The sequence below is a fragment of the Ovis aries genome, chromosome 1 (assembly GCF_016772045.2).
Source record: "Ovis aries strain OAR_USU_Benz2616 breed Rambouillet chromosome 1, ARS-UI_Ramb_v3.0, whole genome shotgun sequence".
Classification (NCBI taxonomy): Eukaryota; Metazoa; Chordata; class Mammalia; order Artiodactyla; family Bovidae; genus Ovis; species Ovis aries.
The window spans coordinates 163,244,853-163,257,659 of NC_056054.1; positions in this window are offsets into that span (position 1 = coordinate 163,244,853).

Here is a 12,807-nt window from a genome sequence, read left to right on the forward strand (position 1 = left end):
AAGTGCCAGTGCATGGGTATGATAGTGAAATTCAGGTTCTTCAACTGGAAAATAAAAGGTGAGCAAGTCAGTGACAGCTGACTGTTTATGAGGACTGAAGAAGAATGCTGTTTTCTTCCCAGGAATACAGTGTGAAGGAAATTCTTAAATTTCCTCAAATTAATTTGTCTCCTTGACACTGCATATCTTGTGTTATTGCTTGATTCTTCTTATTTTGACTTGGGTTTCCTCTTCTCTTAGCCCATGTATTAACACCTCCTATGTTTTTTGGGGCAAGTATTTCCTATTTAAAATATGTGTTTAATATAAAATATTATAAATATTACAAATATACAAAATAAAGTAATAAATCTTTACCTTTCCCTTCATCCCCTATTTAGTGTTTATCACTATATACAGCTATGCTTTTATATTCATAAATAATCTACAATTTTTTTGCACATTTCAGAAAACATTATAAAAATGCTGTTAAATTATGCCTTTATGTCCGCAAAATACTTTTTTCTCTCCACATTACGCTTAGATTTATTATGTCGATAGATATAGTCCTAGTCAATTCATTTTTAAGTGCCATACAATACTTCAATGTGTGGACAGTTAACATTTTATTTATTTATTCTTTTGCTGATGGACATTATTTCTTATTTTCCTAGGATAAATAATCTATTATAAGAAATTCTGCAGTGAATTTTGGTCAATATTTTCTTGTGCTCATACGTACCAGTTTCTTTAGGATAAATACCTAGGAGTAAAACCTCTAGGATGAACAATTTTCACATCTTCAAATTTACAGGAGACTACCACAATGCTCACAATGGTTGCACCAATTTACAGCCTCACTAACAGTGAATGAGAGCTCTCATTTCTTAAAATCTTTTTTGACTTTAATATAATCAGGTTTCTAAATGTTACCCAATTGATCTTTTAGGTTTGCTTTTAATTTCCCTAATGGCTAAAGAAGTTCGAGCAATTTTTTTCTTGTATTTCTGGGCCAGTAAGCTTTCTTCTTCTGCAAAGAGCCAGTCAATAGAAGAAACGTGAGAAAAGTTGCTGGCCTTTTTGTTCGTTTCCCCTCAAAGTGTACGTATTTTCTCTCTCTCTCTCTTTTTCTTTAATTGGAGGAAAATCGCTTTACAGTGCTGTGGTGGTCTCTGCAGTACATCAGCACAGATACTGGGCACATGCCCTGAGAAAACCATAATTTAGAAAGACACAAGCACCCCAGTGTTCACGGCAGCACTGTTCACAATAGCCAGGACATGGAAGCTACTGCTCGTAAGCGGCTGTCACTTTGGCTGCTGAAGGATGCCATCGTGGTCAAAGTTTGTGATCTCATGACATCCAGGGCCCCGGCTCTCGACCCTAGCTCTCACAACTACCTGAGCCTGTTCTCTTTGTTAGGTACCATTATCTACATAAGTATTTCCCAAAGCAATTCTTGGCTATGTTTTGCGAAAAAAGCATTCTGTGCTAAGTGAGTGTGGAAAACACTGTATATATATTTTTCTTTTGGTGTGTGTGTGTGTGCGTCTGTGTAGCAGTAAGACTTGCTTGTTGACACTGATATTTGAATTTCATAGTGTTTTCATGATCTCATGAAACCTGTCCCTCCCCCGCCCCTCAATTAAACACTGTAAAAACCATTTGGGGGGATGAATACAGCCCACTGGGCGTAACTTTCCGACCCCAAGTCTAGGCTGGGGATTCCCAGTTCACGTCACACGGGTCAGTGAAAGTGCTCTGGCCCTACAGCAACCAGGAGGACGTGATTCCAATGGCCTAGTCTCTGCTTATCTTACTAGATTTGTTGTAAACAGTGACACACCTGATTTCTCCCTCCTGCTTGAAATCTTCTCTTCATCTGCCCTCTGGGTTCCTGGACTTGCTTGTTTTTCTTACATCTTGGTTATTCCTTGTCGGTTGTATTATGTGATCCCCCTTCCTCTGTCAGATTTCACAGTACTTGAGCGGTTCTATGCTCAGTACTTCGGTACTCCTCCTTCCTGTCCTCTTGTGATCTCAGCCAGTCTCAAGGTTTTGAGAACTATGCATACACATGTGTGGCTCAGTTGTGTCTGACTTTGCGACCCTATGGTCTGTAGCCTGCCAGGGTCCTCTGTCCATGGGATTCTCCAGGCAAGAATACTGGAGTGGGTCGCCATTCCCTTCTCCAGGGGATCTTCCTGACCCAGGGATCGAACCCGGGTCTCCCGCATAGCAGGCAGATTCTTTACCATCTGAGCCACCAACCGCGTGCTTAATGTTTGTACTTGGACTTCTGATAAGCATCTCAAGCTCAACACATCCAAAAGTAGGCTTGTTAATATCCCTCCCCGCCAGCTCACCTACAGCCTTCTCTGTCTCAGCTGATAACAACACTGTCCCTTCTTGACTCCTCTCCCTGACATTCGTTGTCCAATCCGCCTTAAAAACACGTCCAGGATCCAGGGACTTCCCACTTGCTGCTCAGCTGCTGCCTGGCCTGTTAACCATCTTTATCCTTTGCCTGAATGTTTGCAGTGGTGCTGTCTCCTCGCCTCTCCCCTTGCCTTGTTTCAGTTACTTCTCAACACAGCAACCAGTGATCTTTTCAGGATAAAAGTCAGATCAAGCTACTCCTCTCTTCAAAACTCTGCCATGGCTCCTTTTCTTCTGTTTGAAAGTCTTTATGAAGGCTAGGTAATCTACAGCTCCCCATTCCCTCTGCCTTCCGGCTTCTCCACTGTCCGCTCCACCCACCCGGGCTGTTCCCCAACTCTGGTCTCTTCGCTGTTCCTCCAGCATACCAAACACACTCACACAGCAGGGTCTTTGCACGGGTTGTCATCCTTGCCTGACCCACTCTATACACAAGAATCTATATGACTAACTCCTTTAACATATTTAAATCAAATGTCAAACGTCACTTATTCAATGAAGCACATCCTGCTGCTGCTAAGTCATTTCAGTGTCCAACTCTGTGCAACCCCATAGACGGCAGCCCACCAGGCTCCCCCGTCCCTGGGATTCTCCAGGCGAGAACACTGGAATGGGTTGCTATTTCCTTCTCCAATGCATGAAAGTGAAAAGTGAAAGTGAAGTCACTCAGTCGTGTCCGACTCTTAGCGATCCTGTGGACTGCAGCCCACCAGGCTACTCCGTCCATGGGATTTTCCAGGGGTGCCATTGCCTTCTCTGGAAGCACACCCTAACCTCCTTAAAAAAAAAAAAAAAGCACAGTTTTCTCCAAAACTTGTTACCAGTCTACATATACCCCACTTAACATGTCTTACACAATTTACTTATCATATTTACTGTTCATTATTTGCCTAATCCTGCTAGAATGTAAGCTCTACAAGGAAGCATCCTGTGTCTGTTTTGTTCCCTAGGGTATCCTAAGCACTTCTAACCATTTTTGGCATATAATCAGTGTTTAGTAAATATTTGCTGAATTAAAAGCATCAGTATAATGTCTGTTTAGTTCTGCTGAATTCAGTGTTTCCCAAACTTGGTTGACCTCAAATCTCCTTAAAAAAAAAAAAAAAAATTCCACCAGACCTCTTAACATTCCTAAAAAAAAAAAAAAAAAAAAAAGTGCTCCTCCAGAGCACTCAACTGGGAAATTCTGGTTTATAGGTTTATCTGTGCTTTACATGCCCTCTTTATCAAAAGTCTAGGTCGCAGCATCTTGAGACTACTTTTGTACAATTTTACTTTTTGCTTATTTATTTTTGGCTGTGACGGGTCTTCATTGTGGCTCTGGCTCTTCCCTAGTTGCAGTGAGCCAGGGCTTCTCCTTGTGGGGGCTTCTCTTGCCGGGCACGGGCTCTGGGCACAGGCTCTGGGCACGTGGGCTTCAGCAGCTGCAGCACGTGACCTCGGCAGATGCCCACAGCACAGGCTCAGTAGCCTGCAGCTCAGACACGAGGGCTTAGTTGCCCCTTGGCATGTGTGATCTTCCTGGACCAGGGATCGAACCTGTGTCCCGTTCAGTGGCAGAACAATTCTTAACCACTGCACCACCAGTGAGGCCCCTATTTTTGATGACTATTAAACTTTTAAGTTCATAATGAAATACTGGTAGCCAATGAAGGGTAAACAAGGCACTGTGCTTGTGCTGAGTCGTTCAGCCATATCCAACTCTGTGACTCATTGGACTACAGCCTGCCAGGATCCTCTGTCCATGGGATTTTTCAGGCAAGAATACTAGAGTGGGTTGCCAACACCTTCTCCGGGGATCTTCCTGACTCAGGAATTGAACTGGAGGCTCCTGTGTCTCCTGCATTACAAGCGGATTCTTTACCTGCTGAGCCACTGGGAAGCCGATGGGAAAGAAGTAACAGGGGGATTCTTAAAGCAGGACTCTGTCTTAAAGGAATGAAGCACTAAAGCGGAACTCACCCACCTGCCGGGTCAGCATTGGAGCTTCTGGGGGCACATGTTTTTCAGAAATATCTGGCAGGTCATATACCTCCTCACCACCACTTAGTCATATCAGGGTGCCCTACGTGCCCCCCTCCACACTGTAGAAATGACGCAAGTCCATCTGACCTCTTTATTAAATCATCTTTGCTAAAAAAACTCTGCATATCAACGTCAACATTAAGGGAGAAATAAACACAGTTTAAATACTGTCGGTTTGAATTTAAGTTTGCATAAAAATAAAAATGAGGCGATGGCCTAGGCTACAAAGAGTTAGCCTACAGAAGGTCTTAGGGTTTCAATTCAATTACAGAGAAACATCTGTCTCTGTTGTTGCTGAATCTACTCCTTATCCCGTTAGTGGTTTCTTTGCAAACGCAGTAAGCTTCTTAAGAAAAAAAATAACAAAACAGGAAACCACATCTGTCAACATTAGAAAGAGGTAACTACCAGGGAACAAAATTAATCACAGGGTCAGTGGAGACTTTTGTAATGGTTCAAGCTCTCCCTCACGTGTACTGCCGCCTGTTCTCTCTGCTTCCGCCCTGATGGTGGCAGCTAGTTTCTATTCCTTTGGCAGGAAGCCAGAGAGAGCACTCGGATGGCGCGGCTGTGTCATCATTATTCACCTTGGGGTATGCAGCTATTTTGCTTACAAATAGAAAACACAAGGAAAGTGGAAGTCTTATTTATATTGAATCGAAAACATCTGACAGCAACGATAAAAAATTCCAGGCCCCCAGAAACTCCCCACTGTGTCTGCATGATGCCAGGTAGGCGAAATATCTTGAGCGGGAAACTAGAGTTATAAAATATGATATGGAAAGGCTGTTGGAGATCATTTATCGAAACCTTTCTCTTTTTTATATATAAGGAAACTAATACTGGAGAGATTAAACACACAATTTTGCTTATTTTTTTCATTTGCTTTTGCTTTATTTATTTTTCTTCAGTACATTGGAAATATTGACATATTATAACATGGCTATGCCAAGAGCAGCCACTAGGTGGCACTAGTTATTCCTCCAAAAAAAATTGCTCACTTAATGGTGGTGTCTTTTGCGTTTCCACGAACGACCAGAGCCTGGATGGAGCTTCTTTCCGTCAAACTGCCTCTTTCATTCCTCTCTCACTTTATTCCTGAGTTACAGAATCAAGAGGGATGGGAGCGGGGACGCCGCACTAGTGGAAAGTGGGTGAGAGGAAAATGATCTTAGTTATAGTGTAATAATACAATATAACCAGGAGATGGCAGCATAGACTACACAATACTGTTTAAGCAGTCCCTTAGGAAATTAAGATACTATAAGTAAATGAAACGATGACTAATACAATGCCAAATGATTCAAACAAAAAGAAAATTCCTGTTATTGAGTAAGATGCAATTATTTACCCTGTATGGAGATTGAACATTGAGCATATTTTAAAGCATTTTTAAAATAAATATAAAAACATTTCTTTTTATCTCTGGCAACAGTAGGCTAAAGAGGTGAACACTGGAAAAAGAAACTTTCCAGAGAAAGAAAAATACCATATGACATCACTTACATGTGAAATCTAAAAAGATGATACAAATGAACTTATTTACAAAACAGGAACAGACTCACCAGCATAGAAAACAAACTTACACCAGAGGGAAAAGGCAAGGGGAGGGGTTGTATAAACTAGGAGTGTGAAATTAGCAGACATAAACTACTACACATAAAACAGATAAACAACAAGGTCCTACCGTATAGCAAAGGGAACTATATTTAATATCTTGTAATAAATTATAGTGGAAAAGAATCTGAAAAAAAAGAGAGAGCCTATATATAGGCTGAATCACTTTGCTGTATACCAGAAAATAACACAACATTGAAAATCAACTACACTTCAATAAAAAAGTTTTCCATCAAAATAAAGTGCTGTCATGAGTGATGCATTGCTGGCACATGAGATAGTGAGCTAGGAGATCTGGCTCTGGGATGGGACGTGGCACTTACTGTACGACTTTTAGAAAGCTGCTTAACCTCTCTGGGCTTCTATTTCCTGTTCTATATTCATTATGTAGATGGATTTAGATGATTTTTTTAAAATCCCTGAGGAGACAATCAAATATAGTGGTTAAAAATGTGAATTTTGGCAACAGATTTCTGAGGAGCAAATCCTAATTCTTCCACTTACTAGATGTGTGAACACTGGCAATGGTTTGGTGTTTTTGTCCAAGTCAGTTAGCTCCTATGTTAATCAGGGATGATGTCACTAGGACCTATCTCTTAAGATTACAGTCAAAACTGATGGGCTAATACCATGTGTTCAGTACAATGTCTGATAGATTGAAAACACAATATAATAATTAATGTTAACTGCCAACCTTATTCATCTCTATCAATGTAGTCTTTGCATTTCCAACATCATGACTTTGATCAAAACTACCACCATTCTCCCAGTCTCCCAGTGGTGAAATTTCAAACTCATGTTTGACCTCTATCTTTTCAAGATTGAATTTTTTTTCTTCAAAGCTTTTAAAGAAAAGTTCCCTTGTCTTTCCAGTGCCATTAGACTGTTATCCTCTAACATAAATAAATACTTCAGTCAGCCTCCTTGCCTCAAGCCTTTCTACTTTCCTCTCTTCTATTTGCAGTTGCAAAATTTCTGTTGGTGATGTTTCTTTTTCTAACATCTTTTCTCTGGTTAAAATGACTTCCTATTGCCTATGGGAGAAAACCTATTATGTTACATTGGCCTATGTTACTACACCTTTGCAAACAGTGTCTCATCAGTAACTTTAGAGTAAATAAATCTTAAAATCCTCCACTTTAAGTTGCTTCCATATCTTTCCATGGCTTGATAACTCATTTCCTTTTGGCACTGAATATTATTCAATTGTCTGGAGGTACCAGAGTTACAGACACCTGGGGTAACAGGCAAGTTTGGCCTAGGCGTACAAAATGAAGCAGGCCAAAGGCTAACAGAGTTTTGGCAAGAGAACACACTGGTCATAGTAAACAACACAAGAGACAACTCTACACATCAGTTCAGTTCAGTCGATCAGTCGTGTCTGACTCTTTGCGACTCCATGAATTGCATCACGCCAGGCCTCCCTGTCCATCACCAACTCCTGGAGTTCACTCAGACTCACAACCTTCGAGGCAGTGATGCCATCCAGCCATCTCATTCTTGGTCGTCCCCTTCTCCTCCTGCCCCCAATCTCTCCCAGCATCAGAGTCTTTTCCAAGGGGTCAACTCTTCTCATAAGGTGGCCAGAGTACTGGAGTTTCAGCTTCAGCATCATTCCCTCCTAAGAAATCCCAGGACTGACCTCCTTTAGAATGGGCTGGTTGGATCTCCTTGCAGTCCAAGGGATTTTCAAGAGTCTTCTCCAACACCACAGTTCAAAAGCATTAATTCTTTGGTGGTCAGCTTTCTTCACAGTCCAACTCTCACATCCATACATGACCACTGGAAAAACCATAGTCTTGACTAGACGGACCTTTGTTGGCAACGGTCCGTTAGCTTTTCAACATGCTGTCTAGGGTGGTCATAACTTTTCTTCCAAGGAGTAACCGTCTTTTAATTTCATGGTTGCAATCACCATCTGCAGTGATTTTGGAGCCCCCAAAAATAAAGTCTGACACTGTTTCCACTGTTTCCCCGTCTATTTCCCAAGAAGTGATGGGACTAGATGCCATGATCTTCTGAATTTTCGTTTTTTGAAGGTAGAGCTTTAAGCCAACTTTTTCACTCTCCACTTTCGCTTTCATCAAGAGGCTTTTTAGCTCTTCTTCACTTTCTGCCATAAGGGTGGTGTCATCTGCATATCTGAGGTTATTGATATTTCTCCCGGCAATCTTGATTCCAGCTTGTGCTTCTTCCAGCCCAGCCTTTTTCATGATGTACTCTGCATATAAGTTAAATAAGCAGGGTGACAATATACAGCCTTGACATACTCCTTTTCCTTTTTGGAACCAGTCTGTTGTTCCATGTCCAGTTCTAACTGTTGCTTCCTGACCTGCATATAGGTTTCTCAAGAGGCAGGTTAGGTGGTCTGGTATTCCCATCTCTTTCAGAATTTTCCACAGTTTATTGTGATCCACACAGTCAAAGGCTTTGACATAGTCAATAAAGCAGAAATAGATGTTTTTCTGGAACTCTATTGCTTTTTTGATGATCCATTGGATATTGGTAATTTGATCTCTGGTTCCTCTGCCTTTTCTAAAACCAGCTTGAACATCAGGAAGTTCACGGTTCACATATTGCTAAAGCCTGGCTTGGAGAATTTTAAGCATCACTTTACTAGAGTGTGAGATGAGTGCAATTGTGCGGTAGTTTGAGCATTCTTGACATTGCCCTTCTTTGGAATTTTAATGACAACTGACCTTTTGCAGTCCTGTGGCCACTGCTGAGTTTTCCAAATGTGCTGGCACATTGAGTGCAGCACTTTCACAGCATCATCTTTCAGGATTCGAAACAGCTCAACTGGAATTCCATCACCTCAACTAGCTTTGTTCATAGTGATGCTTTCTAAGGCCCACTTGACTTCACTTTCCAAGATGTCTGACTCCAGATTAGTGATCACATCATCATCATTATCTGGGTCATGTCTATGGCCATACCACCCTGAACACTCTACACATAGACATCATTTTATAACCAATCAAAATCAGATTGATTATATTCTTTGCCACCGAAGACGGAGAAGCTCTACATAATCAGCAACAACAAGACTGGAAGCTGACTCTGGCTAGATCACGAACTCCTTATTGCAAAATTCTGATTTAAATTGAAGAAAGTAAGGAAAACCTTTAGACTATTCAGGTATGAACTAAATCAAATCCTTTATATGATGGAGGTGACAAATAAATTCAAGGGATTAGATATGGTAGACACAATGTCTGAAGAACTATGGATGGAGATTTGTAATGTTGTATATGAGGTGGTGACCAAAACCATCCCTAAGAAAAAGAAATTCAAGAAGGCAAAGTGGTTTTCTGAGGATGCCTTGCAAATAGCTGAGAAAAGAGAAGTGAAAGGCAAAAGAGAAAGGGAAAGATATACCCAACTGAATGCATAGTTCCAGACAATAGCCAGGAGAAATAAAAAAGCCTTCTTAAGTGATCAGTGGAGGGAAATAGAGGAGAATAATAGAATGGGAAAGACTAGAGATCTCTTCAAGAAAATTAGAGACGCCAAGGGAACATTTCATGCAAAGACAGGCACAATAAAGGACAGAAATGGTATGGACCTAACAGAAGCAGAAGATATTAAGAACAGGTGGCAAGAATACACAGAAGAAATATACGAAAAAGATCTTCATTACCCAGATAATCATGATGGTGTGATCACTCACCTAGGGCCAGTGATTCTGGTATGTGAAGTCAAGTGGGCCTTAGGAAGCATCACTACAAACAGAGCTAATGGAAGTGATGTAATTCCAACTGAGCCATTTCAAATCCTAAAAGATGATGCTGTGAAAGTGCTGCACTCAATATGCCAGCAAATTTGGAAAACTCAGCAGTGGCCACAGATGGGAAAAGGTCAGTTTTCACTCCAATCTCAAAGAAGGGCAATGCCAAAGAATGTTCAAGCTAATATACAACTGAGCTCATTTCGCATGCTAGCAAGGTACCACTCAAAATCCTACAAGCTAGGCTTCAGCAATATGTGAACTGAGAAATTCCAGATGTATAAGTTGGATTTAGAAAAGGAAGAGGAACCAGTGATCAAATTGCCAACATCTGTTGGATCATAGAAAAAGCAAAGGAATTCCAGAAAAACATCTACTTCTGCTTCATTGACTATGCAAAAGCCTTTGTGTGGATAACAATAAACAATGGAACATTCTTAAAGAGACAGGAATAGTAGACCACCTTACCTGTCTCCTAAGAAACCTGTATATAGCTCAAGAAGCAACAGTTAGAACCAGACATGGAACAATGGTTTAAAATTGGGAAAGGAGTACATCAAGTCTGTATATTGTAAACTCTGCTTATTTAGGGAACACAAACACTTCTCTCTCCTGGAAAGACCAGGGTCATCTGTCCAGAACTCTGCCAGTGGACTCCAGTCTCCAAAACAAGGCTCTTGGATAAGGATAGTGAGACCTGGGTCATGCGGTACCCACCATAGAGTCACCAAGCAGACAACCCACAAACTGCAGAACAATTATACCAAAGAAATTCTCATACTGATAGGAAAGTTCTAAGACCCACAACACATTTCCCAATCTGGGGGTCTTGCAAAAGGACTGAGAACCCTCAGGGAATTTGACTTTGGAGGCCAGTGGGATTTGATTACAGAAGTTCCATAGGACCAAGTAAACAGATTCTTGGGGGGCACAAACAAAACCTGCATGCACCAGGAGAAAGGAGCAGTGTCCCCACAAGAGACTGAGTCAGACTTGCCTGTGAGTCTCCAGGAGTTTCTGCTGGGGGCATGGTTCAACAGTTTGGCCTCAGGCCAAAAAACAGGGATGGAACACAGCCCCGCCCATCAACAGAAAATTGGATTAAAGATTTACTGAGTAGAGTGCCTGATGAACTATGGAATGAGGTTCCTGACATTGTACAGGAGACAGGGAGCAAGACCATCCCCATGGAAATGAAATGCAAAAAAGCAAAATGGCTGTCTGGGGAGGCCTTACAAATAGCTGTGAAAAGAAGAGAAGTAAAAAGCCAAGGAGAAAAGGAAAGATATAAGCATCTGAATGCAGAGTTCCAAAGAATAGCAAGAAGAGATAAGAAAGCCTTCTTCAGTGATCAATGCAAAGAAATAGAGGGAAAGAACAGAATGGGAAAGACTAGAGATCTGTTCAAGAAAATTAGAGATACCAAGGGAACATGTCATGCAAAGATGGGCTCGATAAAGGACAGGAATGGTATGGACCTAACAGAAGCAGAAGATATTAAGAAGAGGTGGCAAGAATACATGGAAGAACTGTACAAAAAAGATCTTCACGACCTGGATAATCCTGATGATGTGATCACTCATCTAGAACCAGACATCCTGGAATGTGAAGTCAAGTGGGCCTTAGGAAGCATCACTGTGAACAAAGCTAGTGGAGGTGATGGAATCCCAGTGGAGCTCTTTCGGATCCTGAAAGATGATGCTATGAAAATGCTGCACTCAATATGCCAGCAAATTTGGAAAACTCAGCAGTGGCCACAGGACTAGAAAAGGTCAGTTTTCATTCCAATCCCAAAGAAAGGCAATGCCAAAGAATGCTCAAACTACTGAACAATTGCACTCATCTCACACACTAGTAAAGTAATGCTCAAAATTCTCCAAGCCAGGCTTCAGTAATATGTGAACTGAGAAATTCCAGATGTACAAGTTGGATTTAGAAAAGGCAGAGGAACCAGAGATCAAATTGCCAACATCCACTGGGTCATCAAAAAAGCAAGAGGGTTCCAGAAAAACATCTATTTCTGCTTTATTGACTATGCCAAAGCCTTTGACTCAGGGGATCACAATAAACTGTGGAAAATTCTGAGAAATGGGAATACCAGACCACCTAACCTGCCTCTTGAGAAACCTATATGCAGATCAGGAAGCAACAGTTAAAACTGGACATGGAACAACAGACTGGTTCCAAATAGGAAAAGGAGTGCGTAAAGGCTGTATATTGTCACCCTGCTTATTTAACTTCTATGCAGAGTACATCATGAGAAACGCTGGACTGGAAGAAACACAAGCTGGAATCAAGATTGCCAGGAGAAATATCAATAAGCTCGGGTATGCAGATGACACCACCCTTATGGCAGAAAGGGAAGAGGAACTAAAAAGCCTCTTGATGAAAGTGAAAGAGGAGAGTGAAAAAGTTGGCTTAAAGCTCAACATTCAGAAAACGAAGATCAGAGCATCCAGTCCCATCACTTCATGGGAAATAGATGGGGAAACAGTGGAAACAGTGTCAGACTTTATTTTTTTGGGCTCCAAAGTCACTGCAGATGGTGACTGCAGCCATGAAATTAAAAGACGCTTACTCCTTGGAAGAAAAGTTATGACCAACCTAGATAGCATATTCAAAAGCAGAGACATTACTTTGCCGACTAAGGTCCGTCTAGTCAAGGCTATGGTTTTCCAGTGGTCATGCATGGATGTGAGAGTTGGACTGTGAAGAAGGCTGAGCACCGAAGAATTGATGCTTTTGAACTGTGGTGTTGGAGAAGACTCTTGAGAGTCCCTTGGACTGCAAGCAGATCCAACCAGTCCATTCTGAATATCAGCCCTGGGATTTCTTTGGAAGGATGATGCTTAAGCTGAAACTCCAGTACTCTGGCCACCTCATGAGAAGAGTTGACTCATTGGAAAAGACTCTGATGCTGGGAAGGATTGGGGGCAGGAGGAGAAGGGACAACCGAGGATGAGATGGCTGGATGGCATCACAGACTCAATAGACGTGAGTCTGAGTGAACTCCGGGAGTT